This window comes from Danio rerio, chromosome 4, assembly GCF_052040795.2.
Source record: "Danio rerio strain M-AB ecotype USA chromosome 4, GRCz13ab, whole genome shotgun sequence".
Taxonomy (NCBI): domain Eukaryota; kingdom Metazoa; phylum Chordata; class Actinopteri; order Cypriniformes; family Danionidae; genus Danio; species Danio rerio.
The window spans coordinates 69,703,688-69,724,202 of NC_141024.2; the positions used below are offsets into that span (position 1 = coordinate 69,703,688).

Sequence of the window (20,515 nt, forward strand, 5' to 3'; positions counted from 1 at the left end):
ATTAATTGATCATCCAGGTAAGCGGGCAAATGCATGAAGGAAACCACGTAGTCTCTATTTTGTAGCATTTTCACTTCACATGTTTCTCCTTTTATTATTAGTCCATCCATCAGTTTATCGCATGTTTCTTCATTTTCTAAAGTTAGTTCATAATCTTTGTCCTATCTCGGCCTTATCGCAAGAATTTTTCCAAGTCCACACTTTTCAGTTACTGCATTAATTATTTCCAAAACTCTCACCTCTTTAACTTTGTCCACATTTAGAATCACTGTTGCTTCCTTCATGTACTTTTTTCCACTTCTTTGTTGTTGCATTTGCATTGTTGGTTTTCTTGTCGTTCTTTGTTTACCCTGTTTCTTTCTCCTTCCTGTCCAGTGTTGTTTTCCAATTGTCTTTCCCCTCGTAATCCAGTGCTGTTTTCTTTTTGTCTTTCTCCACTCCTTCCTGTGATGTTTTCCCCATGTGCTTCATCAAACAAATCTGTGCTGTTGCTTTGTGAGTCCATCATTTTCTCTCAAAAAAACTGTGCTAACCACCTTCCAGCCAGCACACGTGCTGCTGTCAGGTGGTTAAAAGACAAAAAAATCAAAAAAAGTCCACTATCACAAAAAAGACACTAAATAAACTCAAAATAACACAAAAAAATGGAGAGCCTCTCTCTCCTGTCTGCAGCCTTACACTTCCTCGTTGCACTCTAGCTCCCTCTAGCGTGCTCAGGGTGGTATGGCCGTAAGCGAAAGAGGCCGTCAAGAGTTGGCTATTTAAAACAGGCGCAGCACCAGGGAACGAGCGCAGCTCAGCTGGCATCGACACAGCACCGACCGAAACAATGCCCTTGAAGGCGAGAAAAAATAATGGCAGCGAAGCTGTGACACGGGGAAGTCTATCAGCTGCCAAATGAAGGACTTCAAAAAGCTTACAGCACCTGGCATTCCCAGGCGGTCTCCCATCCAAGTGTAACAGGTGTACTATATTTATTTATTATTGGACCAGACAATAAAAACCAGAAGGTTACAAGGTAAGTAAAAGGGGGTGGGGGTGAAACTGAGCAATAACCAAAGACAAACTGTTGTTGAATGTTTTAAATACAAAAATTATTTTACTTTAGATTGTATGAATTTTTTCCTTTTCGTATTTGTCTTAGTAAACAGTACTTACATCAGTAACATAACTATTTATACACAACCCCAGGGTGCACCCACTTTACAATTATTTTAAATCAAACACAAATCACAATAAATGAATTCAAGTGAAAACAAAAGAATACATAAAATAACACAAATAAATCAGTGTCGTTGTTCACTCTGAAATTGGTGAAATGAGTTAAATTCAGATAAAGTTCTGTTTTTTCCCTCTAAGAAAATCAGTCCTTAGAGCTGTATTTAAAAATCGCAGTCCAATAAAGGAATTAACATTTTGGCAAATTCTTACTTTATCCGGTGAAATGAGGATAAATTGAAATATGTGTACTTCACAATTTTCCAGGTCGATGTAGGAGGCTCGCCATCAATACAAGGAATCCAGTGAAACTGGGAAAATGTCCTCAGAAAAAAACCTGGCCTGATCACAGACCAGAATATATAAATAAGTTTAATATGTTCAAAATAATTTTAAAAACATACAAAATATACAACACGTGGAACAAATAAAACACATACACACACATGTTTACCATAAAATGAGCTAATATAATGGTATACCTGTCAAATTCACGATGTCTATATCACTCTATGGTCTTCTCACACACACGCGATTGCAAAATGGCGTCAGCGCACTGTAAATGCAATGCAACATGCGGTCTGACTTCAACACACTCTTAAACACACTAAATAACAACTATTTTGCAGGTACAACTTGATTTGGTACAACTACAATCACTTTTAAACTGCTTAGGAATCTTAACATACTGTATTTTAATCTTTTTGTTCAAGTTTGCTCCTCTCTAGGACAAGGATGGGATTCGAACCCACGCATGCAAAGCACAATGGATTAGCAGTTCATTGCCTTAACCACTCGGCCACCTCGTCATGTATTTTTATTTTCTCTGGTGGAGGCCGGACTGTGGCACATATTTGTATATGTATGTTTCTGCAACTATTTTTGGTAAGAAGACTTTCAGTTTTGCCGTATGAACGAGAGAACAAATGAACGACAAAAATGTGATTCGATGGACTCGGCCACCCCGTCATGTATGTACTCACTTTCCTGTTGGGGGCTGGACTACGGCATTTCTGTATGTATTTGCTGCTATTTTCGGTAAAGATGACGTTAAATTTTGCAACAACATCCTTCAAAACGATAAGAGCGTGCGAGTAAAACACCTTCCACGGAAGCACCGGCCTCTTTCAAACGCCAGAGCATTTGAACGACAAGGATGGAATTCGATGGACTCTTCCACCTCGTCATGTATGTACCTACTTTCATGATGGGGGCTGGACTATGGCATATGTTTGTAATTGCAGCTATTTTCGATAAAGTTGACATAAAATTTTGCAACAACATCCTTCAAAACGCTAAAAGAGTGAGAGAACTTCTACAGAAACACCATGATCTCTCGAATGCCAGAACATATGAGCGACGAGGATGGGATTCGAACCCACGCGTGCAGAGCACAATGGATTAGCAGTCCATCGCCTTAACCACTCGGCCACCTCGTCACGTATTTTTCTTTTTCTCTGGTAGAGGCTGGACTGTGGCACATATGTGTATATGTATGGTTCTGCAACTATTTTCGGTAAGATGACTTTCAATTTTGCCGTATGATCGACAGAGCAAATGAACGACAAAAATGGGATTCGATGGACTCGGCCACCCCGTCATGTATGTACTCACTTTCCTGTTGGGGGCTGGACTACGGCATTTCTGTATATATTGGCTGCTATTTTCGGTAAAGATGACGTTATATTTTGCAACAACATCCTTCAAAACGATAAGAGCGTGCGAGTAAAACACCCTCCACAGAAGCACCGGCCTCTTTCAAACGCCAGAGCATTTCAACGACAAGGATGGGATTGCGATGGACTCTTCCACCCCGTCATGTATGTACTCACTTTCATGATGGGGGCTGGACTATGGCATATATCTTTGTATTTGCAGCTATTTTCAATAAAGTTGACATAAAATTTTGCAACATCCTTTAAAACGCTAAAAGAGTGAGAGAACACCATGATCTCTCGAAAGCCAGAACATATGAGCGACAAGGATGGGATTCGAACCCACGCGTGCAAAGCACAATGGATCAGCAGTCCATTGCCTTAACCACTCGGCCACCTCGTCACGTATTTTTCTTTCCTCTGGTGAAGGCCAGACTATGGCACATATTTGTATATGTATGTTTCTGCAACTATTTTCGGTAAGAAGACTTTCAGTTTTGCTGTATGAACGAGAGAGCAAATGAACGACAAAAATGGGATTCGATGGACTCGGCCACCCCGTCATGTATGTACTCCCTTTCCTGTTGGGGGCTGGACTACGGCATTTCTGTATGTATTTGCTGCTATTTTCGGTAAAGATGACGTTCAATTTTGCAACAACATCCTTCAAAACGATAAGAGCGTGCGAGTAAAACACCTTCCACAGAAGCACCGGCCTCTTTCAAACGCCAGAGCATTTGAACGACAAGGATGGGATTCGATGGACTCTTCCACCCCGTCATGTATGTACTCACTTTCATGATGGGGGCTGGACTATGGCATATATGTTTGTATTTGCAGCTATTTTCGATAAAGTTGCCATAAAATTTTGCAACAACATCCTTCAAATCGCTAAAAGATTGAGAGAACTTCTGCGGAAACACCATGATCTCTCGAATGCCAGAACATATGAGCGACGAGGATGGGATTCGAACCCACGCGTGCAAAGCACAATGGATTAGCAGTCCATCGCCTTAACCACTCGGCCACCTCGTCACGTATTTTTCTTTTTCTCTGGTGGAGGCCGGACTATGGCACATATTTGTAAATGTATGTTTCTGCAACTATTTTCGGTAAGATGACTTTCAATTTTGCCGTATGATCGACAGAGCAAATGAACGACAAAAATGTGATTCGATGGACTCGGCCACCCCGTCATGTATGTACTCACTTTCCTGTTGGGGGCTGGACTACGGCATTTCTGTATGTATTTGCTGCTATTTTCGGTAAAGATGACGTTAACTTTTGCAACAACATCCTTTAAAACAACATCTTTCCATCCCCCATACTCACTCACTTCTAACATGTCCAACTCCAAGTTTCCACCTGTGGCCATATTCTCTCCTCTCTCTCTGGACTCTGGATCACTACTCTTCTCACCCTGGAGTACTCTTTCTGCACTGCCAAGCACCAACATTGCTCTCCAAATAGATACTTGGTTGTAATAGGCTGAATGAGTGAGCCTTACAAACCATTCACCTTTACCTCCAGAGAATTGTATTTTCTCTTGTCTTTTGCTCTTTTTTTTCTCATAAGTTTTCTTTACGCAACAGTGAGAGTGTGAGTAGGTTACTCTATATTCTCTCCTCTCTCTCTGGATTTTGTACAACACGTGGAATTACAGCCTGGTAAGTATGCTGAAGCTGCACATAACCCTCCCTCGCACTCATCTATATGTTGTTGTTATGTTGTTTTAACAATGTTCAGATTTTGTTCATTTGTTTGCACTTGTATATACTGGAAGTTGTTTATTTTCTTTAGTGTAGTCATTATTTGATATTACTATTATATACAGTCTTCTATTGTGCCGTTATTTCACATTCTTATTAAAAAGTTGCAGAAATGACCCAGTGTCACAAAGTTCTGTTTCAGTGGATTTATATGCTTTTTAAACTTAATAAAAGTGTAAACACAGACACAATGTTGGGATGTAATTAATGATCATTTAAACTATTTATTCTATTTAAAAACATGCAATCCTCTAAATGAGAAAATACACTTCATTATTTAAAACATATGAAGCTTTTTCAGATAAGTACAACACTGTTTCCCCTTCACCTGAAAAGTGATGTGATAGTTTAAATAAATATGAAAAGGAAAATGCCAGGGAAAAACAACTTAATGATCAAATTACCAATTTTTCCGTCATTTTCCTTTTTCCATGTGATCAGCCGAGGACAAGAAAGAAGGAATCCACAAATATCCACAATATCCTGGAAAAAACACTGAAATAACAGGCTCTGTATGAGAACTGCTCTTTGAGGAGAATAAGGCAATTAGCCTAATTAAAAAAGATAATTACAGTCAAATACAATAATAATTTATTTAAGCAAAAGAGAAAAAAGTCAATCTATTTTGGACAGACTTCATTGTAAAATGTCAGACATAATTTATAAAGACAGATTTTGATCTAACAGCAGCAAAACTACATGCTGAACGCTGTGTGCTTGCGTCAGGATGATGATGATACTGACCTTTTTTCCTTTTTAAAAACAGTTTAAAACAAAACAGCAATAAAAAAATCAAGCAAACAGACATTTTCAAAGGAACTTAGAAACAAAAAAGACTAACAAGTGTCAAAGGTCACAGAATACAATCGTATTTACATTTGTATTTATTGTTGATAAAATATAACATTTTGTTTAGGGTTACATGTCAAAGATCAACAGGCTCCAAACATATATAAAATAAAAGCACCACAATGAAATAAAAACAATACTTTTCTTCTCAACCATTTACCTCAGTATGCAGAAATGTTATAGGCTTGTTGTCTCAAAGTAAATGTCAGTACTTCTATGTCATACACCTCTTTAACAATATCATACCATTCGCCTACAGATGCAGGATCTTCCTTGAGCCATTTCTTTGTAATGGCCTTTTTGCTAGTTGTTAGTAGTGTGTTAAGAAGATACACATCGTTTTTGGTATTTTTGAGTAAATTCCCAGGTACATAGTTTTAAAATTACATTCCAGATTCAATCCCTTTATTGTATTTATCTCTTTATTTAAATCTTGCCAATAGGTGTGTATAATATTACTGTGTCAAAATATGTGGACATGATCTGCCGAAACATTTCCACATTTTCTCCAGCATTCACCATTTTTTTAATCTCTAGTTTGAAAGTATTTTATTTCAGGTGTTATAAAGAACCTGATTACATTTTTCCAAATAAATTCCCTCCATGAATCTAAATTGTGATTGTCTGTGTTTCCCAAATGGGTAACCATTCCTTATTTGTTATTATATTGGCTTCCCTTTCACATTTCTGTTTGATATACATTGTTAAGTGTTTCTTTGTTAATGTCAGACAGGAATAATTTCTTGATACTAGTTTCTTAATTAACCTTCTTTTTGTAAGCATCTATAAATACCTGCACTACTGTTGTTTTTATGTCTACTGAATCTCTTATGTTTTTATTGAAGTAGTCTCTAACTTGAAGGTAATGGAAAGTTTTGTTTATATAAGTTATATATATATTGGAAATTTGTTAAAAACTTTCTAATTCAGTAGTGATGAGACAGAAGGATGTTATGCCTTGCAAACTCCATTGTTTAAATCTTAGATCTAGTTTTGCTGGTTTAAATTAAATATCATGTTCAACCCATCTTAATATCTTAGCTTGTCTTAATATGTTAGCTTTAATTGTTTGTACCAAATTTTCAAAGGTGTCTTTGTCAGGGAATTCAATTTATGCAATTCTGTATGTTGGAAATTTCTATCTCCTAATAATACTTGGAGAGGTCAGTGGATTTGTAATTGTTCAAATTCTTTCCACTTTGCACAGTATTTGTCATTGCACCAACAAACTCTGTGTCTAAGCTGTGCTGCCTTATAATAATAATCATCTAATTAATCTATATCCTGAATATAATTATAAAATTTTTCAAGAGAATACATCACCTTGGGTAAACTAAAGTCTGGGTATGTAAGAAACAGAAACACATCATCAGCGTATAAACAAATTTTATGTTCAATATCTTTCTTAATTTTCACTCCCCTTATTTCTGTATCATCTCTGATTAGTTGTGCCAATGGTTCAATAAATAAAGAAGGACTTAATGGTCATCCTTGTCAATATCCTTTTTCTAATATAATATGTTCTGAAATATCTCTGTTCATTTTAATTCTAGCTGTTGGATCCGTGAAGGGCTCGCCATATATTATCATAAACTTGTCTTTGTTTTAAAAAACCTGTTTGATCAGTATCTAATAGGTCTGGAAAAATGTCCTCTAATTGTTTAGCTGATATAGATGCATAGAGTCTATAGTCCATATTCAGGACTGAAATATGTCTATATGAATTACACTATAGTGGATATTTTCCTTCTGGAATCACAGATATGATAGCTTCTCTCCAGGATCTAGGTGGGTTCACCCTCACGTAAGGTATGACATCAACTGTTCTTTAAATATTTTATACTATTTTGCAGGGAAGCCATATATGCCTGGTACTTTAGATGTTTTAAGTTTTGATATAGCATTGCTTATTTCTTCTATGGTTATTTTTTTTAAATTAGGGTTTTATTTTGTATTGATCCAATTGATGGTAAATCTAATGTGTGTAAAAATGCTTGTATGTTTGCAAGTTCAATATTATCTTTTGAGGTATATAATTCCTTACTAATTTCTTCCTCCAATTTATGACATATCTTTTTAGTTTTGGGATCTTTGATTTTAAATATAATCCTCTCTGCCTGTTTCCTTATTCTTCATGCCAGGAGCTTTTGGACCATTTTCATAAAATTTAAAAATGTAAGTTTTAATTGAACTTGCTCATCGAATATTTTATTGAGTTTAGCTTTAACTTCTTTGATCTTATTAAAATATCTGGATCTTCTTTATTAACATATTTAGTCTCTAATTCTTTATTCAGATTATTCATGTAATTCAATTTTTTTCCTCTTGATCCCTACATTATAAGTTTACCTTGCATAACAGCTTTAGCTGTGTCCCATATGATACTAGGTGACAACTCTCCATTATTATTGTTTTAAAATATTCTAATAGTTCTTTTTTTAACATGTTCTACACACATTAAATCATTCAAATGATTAGGGTTAAATCGCCAAAATGTACTTTTGGGTTTATTGTCCAGGTAAACTGTTAAATATACTCCTGCAGGGTATGAAATGTCCCTTGTCCCTATTGTACAGTCTTTTATTTTATGTTGATCTGACCCAAACATTAAAAAATAATCATTTCTAGAATGAGACATGTGGGCGGAAGAAAAGAAAGTATGTTCTTTTTTTAAGAGGGTATATGTCTCTCCATACATCTATTAAGCCTAATTCTTTCATCAGATATCTTATTTGTCTAGTTTCTTGACTAATTTGCTTATTAGAAGATGAGTCCAATTTAGGGTGAAGTTGTACATTCCAGTCTCCCCCACTGATCAACGTACCTGATGTCTCCTTGGCTATAACACTTACTATTTTTTTGAGAAATGCTTTGTCTTTTTCAGGTGGTCTATTTAAATCAACTAATGTAACTTTGTTTTGGTTGATAGTTCCTTTAATGAGGTTATATCGTCCTTCTTTATCAGTAATCTTGGAAATTAATTGTAAGCTGATTTTGTTTGAGATTAATGTCATTACTCCTCGTTTATGACCATTATTATATGAGGAAAAGAAAACCTTAAATCCCATTTTTTTCTAATTTCCTATGTTCTGTATCAGAAAGATGTCTCTTGGCAGATTATCTGTTGCTTTTCTCTTTTCATTTTAGCCACGAGTTTGCTTCTTTTAATCGAATTTACTAACCCATTAATATTTAAAGTAATGACTCTATATTCCTGTTTTTGCATATACTATAAACAGATGTTATTGCGAAGATCACAGTGACCGGAATATGAAAAACACAAACATGAACATCTTGAACCACATAAACAACATAACGAAAAACGTTTCCAAAACTTAAAGTCTTAAATAACTTCTTAATGTGAGGGGAAAGCTTTCCTTCTCTAAAGGGCCCCTTGCTGTGCCTATTGCACAAAAAATAACAAATATATTCAGCGCCTATATCTGGCAATATTATATTCTTGTATTTCTGGTTAGGTTTTCGAGTTAAATATTTCTAATTATAGCAAGGGATTTTAAGTGTATAAATTGGAATCCCTTTATTTCTTCCTACCAGTATGTTACTCAATGACTCGAGTCTTGGTGTGCTTTAATCGTTTATCTTGTGTCTTGGTCAGTTGGGTTAAATACCATTCCTCCTTTAAATGTTCATCATCGGTGAATCAAGTCAAGACGTTTTACCAGTCTCTCAGAGTTCTTTGTCAGGATCTGTCAGGTTTTACCCTTCTTTCTAACAGAGCTAGTGTTGTCCCTTTAAAATTCAAGCAGTTTTTCCCGGATCTTCGCTTGATGTTTTTCCTTACTTTTCTTCAAATGTCACTCCAAACTTTGTCAAGGTCTTTGTTTCACTTTCCAAGAGATTCCTATAATAGTTTCTTCTTCGCTGTTTATCAGTCCTTTTTCTTTCAGATCTCTTAAAGCCTCCGTCATCGAATTGTACATGACCGGACCGTTTTCGAGAAAGATTCTAAGTTTTGCGGCGGTGGTGTTTGGAACTTAATCCCCTTTTCTTTCAGAATTTTTCTTATCGGAGCAAAAGCCGTCTTTCTTGGTCAAAGAAAATCCTTTTTTTGTTCTAGTGTATTACTTTTTTTCTCCATGCAAAGTGGAGGACAAGGTCCTTTGTTTTGTTTACCAGGAAGAATACACCACTGATCAAGGGGGTGCGTCAGCAGGTGGTTTTGGTCCAAGTGCCCGGTGACACTGTTAAATTTTAAGGTCCAATTCATCGAGTGACAGCTCTGTTTTGATAATCGTTTCCACCAAGTCTTGGCTATTATTCACTTTGCTTCCTTCTGGGATTCCAAAAATCTGAATATTATTTCTACGGGAGTGGGTTTCTAGATTGTCCTGGTTACGTACGTAACCCACGTTTCCTAAATAGGGAACGGAGACGTGTGTCTGTATAGACTTTGGGAGTGCTTTAGATGACCAATCATTTCTGAAGATATTAAAACGGGCCAATGAAATGCTAATTGAATTGGTGGAGCTTAGCTCCACAGCTGAAACTGATGAGCCAATTAGTCTATCACGCTCCTGATGTGTAGTTTGCCAAGCCAAAGCGTGAGCGCACTGACATCACCAAGAGCGCAACCTTCCAACCTCCCCTTTTGCGATTGATCCACGTAAAGGCGCAAATAGCAAACGGGTCAAAGCAGTGAGTGTGTTGAGCCTGCCTCCTCCGAAGGCAGCGCAAACAGGTTCACCACCTGATCTCTAAATGGGGTGGTCGGGCCGGGGTCTTATGACAACGTGAGAGTAACCGGGCCCGAATTCAAGGCACGATTCGCTAACCGAAAATGCCTCCAGATCTCCAAATCTCTTGAATGACGCCAATGCGATCACCAGAGCTGTTTTTAATGACAGAATTTTAAGAGATACTGACTCGAGCAGCTCGAACGGATCTCTCTGCAGACCCGCTAGGACTAGAGAAGGCAGAGAGGGCATGAGAGGGGGGCGGGACGGATTTAACCGCCGTCCGCCTCTGAGGAATCGGATGTTAGATCATGCTTCCAGAGCGTGTTGCCATCTTCCGCGTTATGATTAGCGGAGATCGCAGCCACGTGGAGGGTGACAGCCTGTGCTCTATCTTATCCTGAAGGAAGGATAACACAATGCTAATCTGGCAAGTTCGAGGGTCTTCTCGGCGAGAAGCGCACCACTCAGAGAATAGACTCCACTTCAGGGCGTAGGCATGCCGGTTGGGCCAGAGGGGCGCAACAATCAAGACCTGCTTTTCATCCTCCCTGACTTTGCACAAAGTTTGTGCGATTAGGCTCACTGGGGAAAAGGCATATTTGCGAATGCCCGATGGCCAGCTGTAAGCCAATGCATCCGTGCCGAGGGGAGCCTCGGTCAGGGAATAAAACGGCTGGCTTTGTGGTCTCTCGGTGGAGGCAAACAGATTGAACTGGGCTTCCCCAAAGCATGCCCATATCAGCTGGACCGAATCGGGGTGGAGTCTCCACTCTCCCCGGGACACTAGCTGCCATGAGAGCGCATTGGCGGTTGACCTGAAACACCAACTGGTCGAGGTGCCGAAGCACTTTGTCTCTGTACATAATCAGCTGATCGCGAGACGAGGCTAGAAAGAGCCTATTGTCACGATAGCAGAGTATGCGGAAGCTCGCAAGGCACAGTGGTGCCAGGGCACCCTCCGCGAGCTTGGTGAAAACCCACGAAGACAGAGAGCCCGAAGGGGAGGACTTTGTATTGCTATGGTCGTCCTTTGAACATGAACCGGAGAAAGGGGCAGTGGCGTGGAAGAATGGAGGCGAGAAAATATGTGTCCTTCAGGGCTAACATGTCCAATTCCAGATCAGTAAACATACTGACAACCCTGAAGGGTGGCAGGAGGTCCGGATCTTCCTCGGAGCATGTCAACCCACCCTCCGATGCAGGGATGGACGTCATGCCCCCAGTGACATCTAATGAAAGCACGCCCAGCTCGGAGGATGGACCAGCGCTCACACTCGAATCAGAAACAGAGCGCACTGGAGAGGAGCGAGGGGTCCGCGGGCCCGAAGGTGACGGATTAGCCTCCACTGTAACCCTCAGGCCTGCCCAAGTGCTAAAGGCTAGGCAAGAGCAGCAGGGGTGACTTTCCCTAATAAAAAATTAGTGCAACAGTCAAGCCGTCGCTATGCGGGCAAGAACTGTCCGCGAGCCCTGCATCAACATGTTGGACCACCAAGCATGTGACCAATACTCGTGCCTGTCATCCGGGGCGAGGAAACCACCGCATCCAGAAACGCACGGTCGAAACGACATCTTTAAAAAGACGTGCTGTACGACCGTGTGCTCTCATAGGGAATAATGCTCTTTCAGTAAACTGCTCTTTCAGATCACCAGAGAAACGCCAAGGGGACCACCGCTAACACATCTTCTCCCACACTGGTGAAGGTAAGGCTTTCTTCAAGTTGGAAGTCAGCTCAGCAGAAGGGTTCTTCAGTCTCAGATCGGGTCTGAAGGAACAATTTGGATGAGCTAACTCGCACAGCTGACTGATATAGCCCTAATTGGCTCATCAGTTTCAGCTGTGGAGCTAAGCTCTGCCAATTCAATTGGCATTTCATTGGGCCGTTTTAAAATCTTTAGAAATGATTGGTCGTCTAAAGCACTCCCAAAGTCTGTTTATACAGACACTCGTAAAAGTTTCCCTATGAAGAGGAACTCACAGTTTCTCTTTTAAATTTTCATGAATTTGGATGGTTTGATCGAGCATTTCTTTCATCTCAGCAACGTTCTCCAATTCTCCAACTCGCTGCTCCGCTTTGTTGACCTTATCTGCTATAGCGTTTAGGTCTGTGAAAAGGCCATCCAGTTTTTAATTGACTTCTTGTTTAAAGTTATTGAGTTCCATTTTCACATCTTTTGCAAGATAATCTTGGAAGGCCGTTAAGTCAGATTTAATATCCATTTGGAAAACTTTGATGTCTGAATGTATTGCTGCAATGCAAGCTGACAGGCTATCAGCTACCCCGTCCGTCTCGGATTTTTCATCTGTTGATTTCTCATTTTTTTCCAAGTTTCAATGGTTATTTTGTCCAAGCCTTTTAGTTTTTGTCCCCCTGCGTGTTATTTAAATATGGTTTAGGTTATCATATATGATGTAAAAAGGAGGATTAATACCAGCGTGTATGGGAACGCTCTTTCTATGCTGCTACGTGTGTTGACGCCATACTGGAAACCATCCCATGTGTTTCTTAAGCTGCCCCCAAAGAGTGAAACTCTGTACACACTGATCATGTCTACAGTTTCTCTCCAGTGTGAATCCTCTCATGTGTTTTAAGGGTTCGTGAGTGAGTAAACCTCTTACTGCACTGTGAACACTGGTTTTGATATGGTTTTGCTCTAGTGTGAATCCTCTAGTGCCGTTTTAATTCTGCAGCTGTAATAAAAGTCTTCTCACACTCCAAGCACATCTACTCTCTCACACCAGTATGGATCTTCATGTGTTTATTAAGGTTTGATGATTTGCTGAAACTCGTCCCACACTGAGTGCATGTGAATGGTCTCTCTCCAGTGTGGATCATCATGTGTTGATTAAGGTGTGATGATTGGCTGAAACTCTTGCCACACTGAGTGCAAGTGAATGGTTTCTCTCCAGTGTGGATCCTCATGTGTAGATTACGGGTAGATGAGTGGCTGAAACTCTTCCCACACAGAGTGCATGTGAATGGTCTCACTCCTGTGTGGATCCTCATGTGTTTATTAAGGTATGATGATTGGCTGAAACTATTCCCACACTGAGTGCATGTGAATGGTTTCTCTCCAGTGTGAATCCTCATGTGTTGATTAAGGTATGATGATTGGCTGAAACTCTTCCCACACTGAGTGCATGTGAATGGTTTCTCTCCAGTGTGAATCCTCATGTGTTTATTAAGGTGTGATGAGTGGTTGAAACTCCTCCCACACTGAGTGCATACGAATGGTTTCTCTCCAGTGTGGATCATCATGTGCTTATTAAGGTATGATGATTGGCTGAAACTCTTCCCACACTGAGTGCATGTGAATGGTTTCTCTCCAGTGTGGTTCATCGTGTGAATTCTAAGTTTGCGTTTGCTTGTCAAACTCTTCCCACACTGAGTGCATGTGAATGGTTTCTTTCCAGTGTGGATCGTCATGTGTTGGTTAAGTTGTAAGGATTTGCTGAAACTCTTTCCACACTGCGTGCATGTGAATGGTTTCTCTCCAGTGTGGATCATCATGTGTTCATTAAGGGATGATGAGTGTCTGAAACTCTTCCCACACTGAGTGCATGTGAATGGTTTCTCTCCAGTGTGGATCCTCATGTGTCGATTAAGGTGTGATGAGTGGCTGAAACTCTTCCCACACTGAGTGCATGTGAATGGTTTCTCTCCAGTGTGGATCCTCATGTGAATCTTAAGTTTGCTTTTACTTGCCAAACTCTTTCCACACTGAGTGCAGGTAAAACAACTCTTGTCTCTCACTTTTAAAATGCCATCAGTCTCTAAATGATTTCTGTCCTCAATTCTGAGATGATGTTCCTCCTGTTTAATCTCCTCATAGTCTTTAATTAGGTCTGAAATAAAAAAGTTAGGTTTTTAGTAAATCATTAAAACTCTCATCAAAAGCTGAAGTAAAAAGGCACTAGTACATTGGCTACACAAACCTTAATTTTGATGCACAGTAAATGTAAAAACATAGCAGATCATATTTAGATTGATCTTGTCATATCAACCTCCTGGTGTCCATTACACACATACACATTTAAGCGGATTCTTATTTGATTGATCCCAGATCATTTTTGAGACATCAATTTGAAAGCTGTAAAGGGATAGTTTTTTATTTGTATGTATGCATAATCACAATAAAACAACAAGTTTTTACAAAACTTGTGAAGCAGATGGGGAATGCTTTTTCATTCTGTGTCTGACTGATAAACCTGTTAGAAAGAACAGCTGAATCTCTGAATATTTGCCTCACATACATGAGACATATCTGCATAAAGCCTTAAATCTGCACCTTTAAACAACAAATGTTCTTTGGTTTAGTAATTTGCAAGTAACGATTGCAATGCAGAATTCTAGCACCTAATGGTTTTAGATTAACAAACAAATGTAAATATTAGCCAAAGATAACACAATTAAACACATTGTGCAGTTTTTAAATGAAAAGTTTTTATTCTTAAAAGGATAACAAAATACTGAACTACATAGCCTTGTGTGAAAATGTTTTTCCCCATTAAAACACAACTTCACACCAACTTCAAGTTCTCTAGCCACACCCGGACCTGATTACTACCATGCATGTTCACAATCAAGAAATCACCAAAATAGACCTGTCTGACAAAGTGAAGTAGACCAAAAGTGCCTCAAAAGCTAGACATCATGTCAAAAACTAAAGACTTTTAAACTCAAATAAGAAAGAAAATACTTGTGTCACTAGTAAAATAAAAAGAGTGAACTCAAATGCAGAAAAACAAGTCTTCATTGAGGAGTGAGTCCTGGAAAAAGCGAAAGTCAAAGTAAACACCCGGTCGGGTGAGCGTGAAGTGGATTTTATACTCTTTAAAGTGTGAAGTTAATATATATATATTCAATGTGTATGTATATAATCTGCTTGTAGACTTGCATACCATTAGAAGAATTACCATATCACAAGAACTGGATAAGTTATATAGTTACCAGGTTTGGGTCAGGGATTAATCTAGGTGGAAATTGAGGTCAGGGGTTAACCTAGGTGGAATTTGTGTGATATATGTAGAAATAAGGGAAAAACAGATGACAGAGGTGGAATTTGGAGCCAAGGGTTAATCTAGGAGGGATCTTGTGTGACATATGTACAACAAAGGCAAAAACAGAGTATTTAAGGACGGCAGAAGATGAGTGACACAGAATTTTTCAGACAGAGATGCTACTGGGGGTCTCCTGAAAGTTCTCCTTTGTTGTCGACAATAAAGTATATTCTTCTGATATTCATAACCTCCAGACTGAGTTTGATTGAGTAAGAGAAAAACCAAGAAAACCACTACAAGCGCTAAGGAAATGCCGTGGGAAAAAACAACCAGACACTCGCTCACTAGCAGTCCTGGACACAAATACAGGATAAGTAACAAAATATGTACACAAACAATCGATAACCTACTGACAAACATAAAGGGAAATGATGTGGTATAAACAGAAAAAAAGGGAAACGAGAGCTCCTGTGACTGCAAATAAAAGCCGATGACAAGAGATAATCTGTAACCCAGAACAGGAGGAGAGAGCAAAAGCTTGAGGTACAGTGACAGTACCCCCTCCCTCAAGAACACCCCCTGGCATTCCCTTAAGCCTGATTTATACTTCTGCGTCAAGTGACCGGCGTAACCCACGGCGCAGGCAACGCCCGTGGCTGTGCATTTATACTTCTGCGCGCTGTCTCTGTCGGTCTGCATTAACACTTCCGAAACGCTAGTGGGCAGTGAGGTGTTAATGTTCCTCTGTGTCGAGTTTCTTCTCTGCTTTTTTGCTTTTCCTGAACACTTCCGGGATGTACAAGTGGCTCAAACTCGCTCATTTTGAGGCAGGAACCGGCGGACGTGCAACTACGTTAACTATGATGTAAACACAAAACAAAACTTTCCATCCGGAGCTCCTTCACGGGACTCCACACTTGTTAACAATCGCTCGCACCATTCGCGCGGCTCTCGGTCCCACCCAGACTCGTCAGCGATACCAAGCCGACCAATCACAGAGCTTACGCTACGCGTCGTTGCGACGTGTAGTTACATATTTTGAGAGGTGCACGTCAGTGACAGCGACGGCCACGGCGAAGGGCTATGGGTCAGCGCCGTAGCATACGCCGACGTTTGATGCAGAAGTATAAATCAGCCTTTAAGACTCACTATGGACCTTATGATTTTTAAATTTATTTATTTATTTTTTGCTCCGTCCTGCACTTTTTTTTAAAACACAACTAATTGTCCCTTAAATGAGCACACAGTCACTAAAGTAGTCAAATGCTTCATTATAGATCTGTGCATTCTTACATAAACACCTCTGTTATCAAACAAAACACAATGAGATTCATTTGCTGCTCTTCACTAAATAACTATAGTAACTTTAATCAATATGCAAATACAATTAAAAGTAAAGTAGATTTTATAGCTTTATTTAATTTCTGTATAGGCCATTGATTTTAATAGGCTAAACCTTTTATTTTATTGTCAATATTTTCTAATGTTTGCTACGTATTCTGTCATTTGAAGCTATTTGTTGTCCCATATTTTTTTTTACATCTCAACATTGACAGATTAGTAATGGCTTAAAGTCAGCTAATGTTATGGAAGGGCATACCCACATCATTCCTTCCACAAGCTAATGTGTAAATATTAGATCTATTCAGCAATAATGTTAATTGCATTGGCATATTTATCTGATGTTTTCCCAGCTTGAAGTAGTCGATCAAAAAGCTATTTAGTTTCTTATGACTATACACTAGCATTATAATTCACTGCGATGTCACGGTGCGCCACCTGAAATCTTGCCTAGGGTGCCAAATTGGTTAGGGCCGGGCCTGATGTGAGTGCACCCTCAACCTGTCTGGGAGGCAGAGAAGCAGAGGTTATGGGCTGCAGGGGGGAGAGAAGAATGGGTTTGATCTTAGACACCTAAAGAAAATGGATGAATGTTTTTAAACTGAGAGGAATGTCTGGAAGACAACCAGACTTTCTGACCAAAAATGTATAGAGGGGGCAGACGCTTCATTCCTTTTGCAAGTCATTTTCTGGTGATCCTCCATGTCAAAAGGCATCTCTGAATGAACAAATGCATGAGGGAACAATGACATCTGGTTGTTGGGAAGAGAGTACGCTTATTTCACACTGCCACCATTTTAAAGAACGAAAGCTAGGCTGCGGTGGGAAAAAAACATGGAAGTATAGGATCAGCACTGTAAACATTGCAACAACATGCTGTGGACTACAAACCTCCAGCTGTTGCCGCAATTTGTAAAGATCACTTTAATATAATTCAGTTCAGTTTAATTTAAACAATTAAAAGCAGATTAGCCATCAAACTTAATTACAATCTCTTTAACAGTTATACGCTTAAGTGTCTTCCTAGGATTAAGTTCATGGCACCTGGTAAACTCTGTGGGGACGATTCCTTGCTTCAGTCTATGTAACCGAGTGAGCGATAAAACACCATCACACCCTCGTGTTGTCTGTAATAGTGTTGTCCCGGTACTGAAGTTTTAAAAATGTCCATTTCCCGCTAACATGTAGGTGCCACCGAGCGTGTTCTTAAACGGTGCTGATTTGCCATAGTGTTGACTGGTGCCCACCAGAAATGATTGTGATTTAAGATATACAGCCAGGTACAAAATGTTCCTGTGTGGCTCCAGGCGATACTTCCGGGTTTCACCGGCCCTCCAGGACCGAGTTTGGACATGCCTGCTCTAGGGGAACGAGACAGGGCTGCCCTCTGTCCCCTGTGCTCTTTGACATTGCCATCAAACCTCTTACAACCATATTAATGAACTCCGATGGCTTGCAAGGAATTTTTAGGGGACAAGAACATAAGGTCCTGCTATATGCGGATGATCTTCTTCTTTTTCTGTTAAATCCAGATACATGTATTCCAAAAGTTTTTACAATAATTTCAGAATTTGGAAATGTTTCTGGATACAAAGTCAATCTAGCAAAGAGTCTCCTTTTCCCTATCAATGATAAAGCACAGCTAATGTCCTTCCAATCCTTTCCATTTACAGTAAGTCCTGATAAATTTGTATATTTGGGTGTGAGTGTGACATGCAAATATAAGGAATTGTTCAATAGTAATTTTAAAACGACTTTAGACAAATCCAAATGAGACATGAGGTGGTGGTCAACCCTTTATTTTTGGCTGGGAAGATCAACTTTATTAAAATGACAATACTACCAAGATTTCTGTTTCTATTTCAGACCGTGCTTGTTTTTATTCCCAAGTCATTTTTCATTTAAATAATTGTATTTCTACTCACATAAGAAAGTAATTCTTGAAAAGAAAAAAGGAAGAGGGTGGATTGAAATGCCAAATTTCTTATACTATTATTGGGTGGCTAATTTACACAAACTGATATTCTGGTTTTCCAACATCTGTAAAGATGAGGCTCCACTTTGGTTACGGATGGAACAGCACACGTCTAATCCAGTGTTTTTACTCTCACTACTTTGTGCTCAGATTCTAGTGAGTAAACAATATTCTATAAATAATCCAGTTATTAAATATGGTCACAATTCAGACTTCACTTTAATAATAAACAAGCATTGCCTTCTGCTTCCATTTTGTTGAATCCGTTATTCCCTCCTTCTTTTATAGATTCAGCATTCCAATGATGGTCTAGGAAGGGAGTTAACTGTGTCAAGAATCTGTTTAAAGATGGCATATTTATCTCATTTCAACAGTTAAGAACAGACATTGAAATTCCCCAGTCAAATATTTTAGGTACCGTCAGGTCCGTAGTTTCATTAAAAAACACTTTTCTCCTACACTGAACCAACCAGAAGCATGCTGGATAGATGAATAGGTAAATATGGACCCATATCAAAGGGCTGTTATGTCCATGTGATATGAAGTGATCCAAAGAACTGCCTCCCCTTCCCAAAATTGTATAAAGCAAAAATGGGAAGATTAACTGGGACTAGAAATATCAGATACAGCCTGGCAATATGCCACAGAACTGGTACACTCATCTTCTGTATGTATTAGACATGGTCTTCTTCAGTTTAAGGTGCTTCATAGGCTTCACATCTAGGAGCAAGCTGGCAAAAATGTATCCAGCGTGAACGATTTGGATTTATACCTTCCAATCCATCTCAGCATGAATTAACGTTTATCCTTTCCTCATCATCTTGTTTCTCATTACTTTTATTAAATATAATTATTTGAATGAGTATTTAACTTTGAAATGATTTTAACTAAGGAATAAGTTAAACACACTGCTTAATATAAGAATGTTCAGTGCATTTGCCTGTCTCTTTATAACTATTTTCAGAAACCACCAATCTAGGTCAGAGGTCATGGAGACCTTGAGTGGAACTGAGGGCTGAGGGCTGGAAGCAACTGTTTCTATTGTTATTTCTTTGAGTTAATACTATCTTAAATGTCTAAAAGTGATTTTACTGTTTTTATGGTTAAGTCTTTTAAAGTAATTCCACTTTTTATGTAGATAAGACATTGTATGTAGTGAGGATGTTGTAGCAGTCTTGAACGAGTTTGATAACAGCTAAACGTACAAGAAACAATCCTTGAGTTTCCACCCTAGATGGTCTCAAATTGTGTCCCTGGTTTAGCATTTCACAGGTCTGGAGTCAGCTCTAAAACAGTCTAGAGGATGTCTGACGTTTATGCTTAACATACGGTTCAGAATTGTACGCACAAACCCCATGTGGAAATGTTCCTAGTTTATCTGTGTTTTAACCAATCAGATTAGAACACCTATATGTATGACGGAGTTACTGACGTTATTTGAGAGTATAATTGTTATTGATTGGTGATTGTAAGCAGAGTGGCCTAGGAACTCATTGAGAGTGTTGAAGCTGGCTTCTTCTGATGATACTGCAAACTATCTTCAGTAAACTTGATTTATTAATTTAAATCTTTAACTCCGGCTCGTCTTCATCTGACAGACTGGTCATTCTTTGGGTCAAACTGTAAACTATCCCTACAAGGGTCGGATTCATCTTTCCCCAGATGTGGTTTGGAGCCAGCAGATCTGATGTTCTGGGGATGCCCTAGATTACATACATTTTGGACCAATATTTTAGGATCCTTTTCATCTATATGTAATAAAGATATGGATCCTAATCCTTTGACCTCAATTTTTGGTACAGTGCCAGAAGAAATGTACCTGTCAGCTAATCACGTAGAAATCATTGTCTTTATTGACCAGACCCCTGATTTTTCTCAGGTGGAAAAAAACAAACCTGCCATCCCACAGACATTAGATATTAGAAGTGTTATCACATCTTAAACTCGAGCACCTTGAGTACACCATCCGAGGCTCTACAAAAACGTTTTATGATGTTTGGCAGCCTTTC

The 20,515-nt window shown here is 39.1% G+C and overlaps 1 long non-coding RNA gene and 3 other non-coding genes across 4 annotated transcripts in view; 1 reads left to right on the forward strand and 3 right to left on the reverse strand.

Annotated features, from left to right (window-relative positions):
• Window positions 1-2,575: 2,575 nt before the first annotated feature.
• Window positions 2,576-2,657, reverse strand: trnas-gcu (transfer RNA serine (anticodon GCU)). Its single transcript has one exon. It is a non-coding gene; the product is annotated as a tRNA-Ser (tRNA).
• Window positions 2,658-3,194: 537 nt separating this feature from the next.
• Window positions 3,195-3,276, reverse strand: trnas-gcu (transfer RNA serine (anticodon GCU)). The gene has a single exon. It is a non-coding gene; the product is annotated as a tRNA-Ser (tRNA).
• Window positions 3,277-3,826: 550 nt separating this feature from the next.
• Window positions 3,827-3,908, reverse strand: trnas-gcu (transfer RNA serine (anticodon GCU)). Its single transcript has one exon. It is a non-coding gene; the product is annotated as a tRNA-Ser (tRNA).
• An 11,440-nt stretch (window positions 3,909-15,348) lies between these two features.
• The window catches only part of LOC147845268 (uncharacterized), a 143,731-nt gene continuing 138,564 nt past the window's right edge, over window positions 15,349-20,515 (forward strand). The window contains exon 1 of the long non-coding RNA XR_015484490.2: window positions 15,349-15,489. This is a non-coding gene — a long non-coding RNA (uncharacterized LOC147845268). The remainder of the gene's footprint in view (window positions 15,490-20,515) is intronic.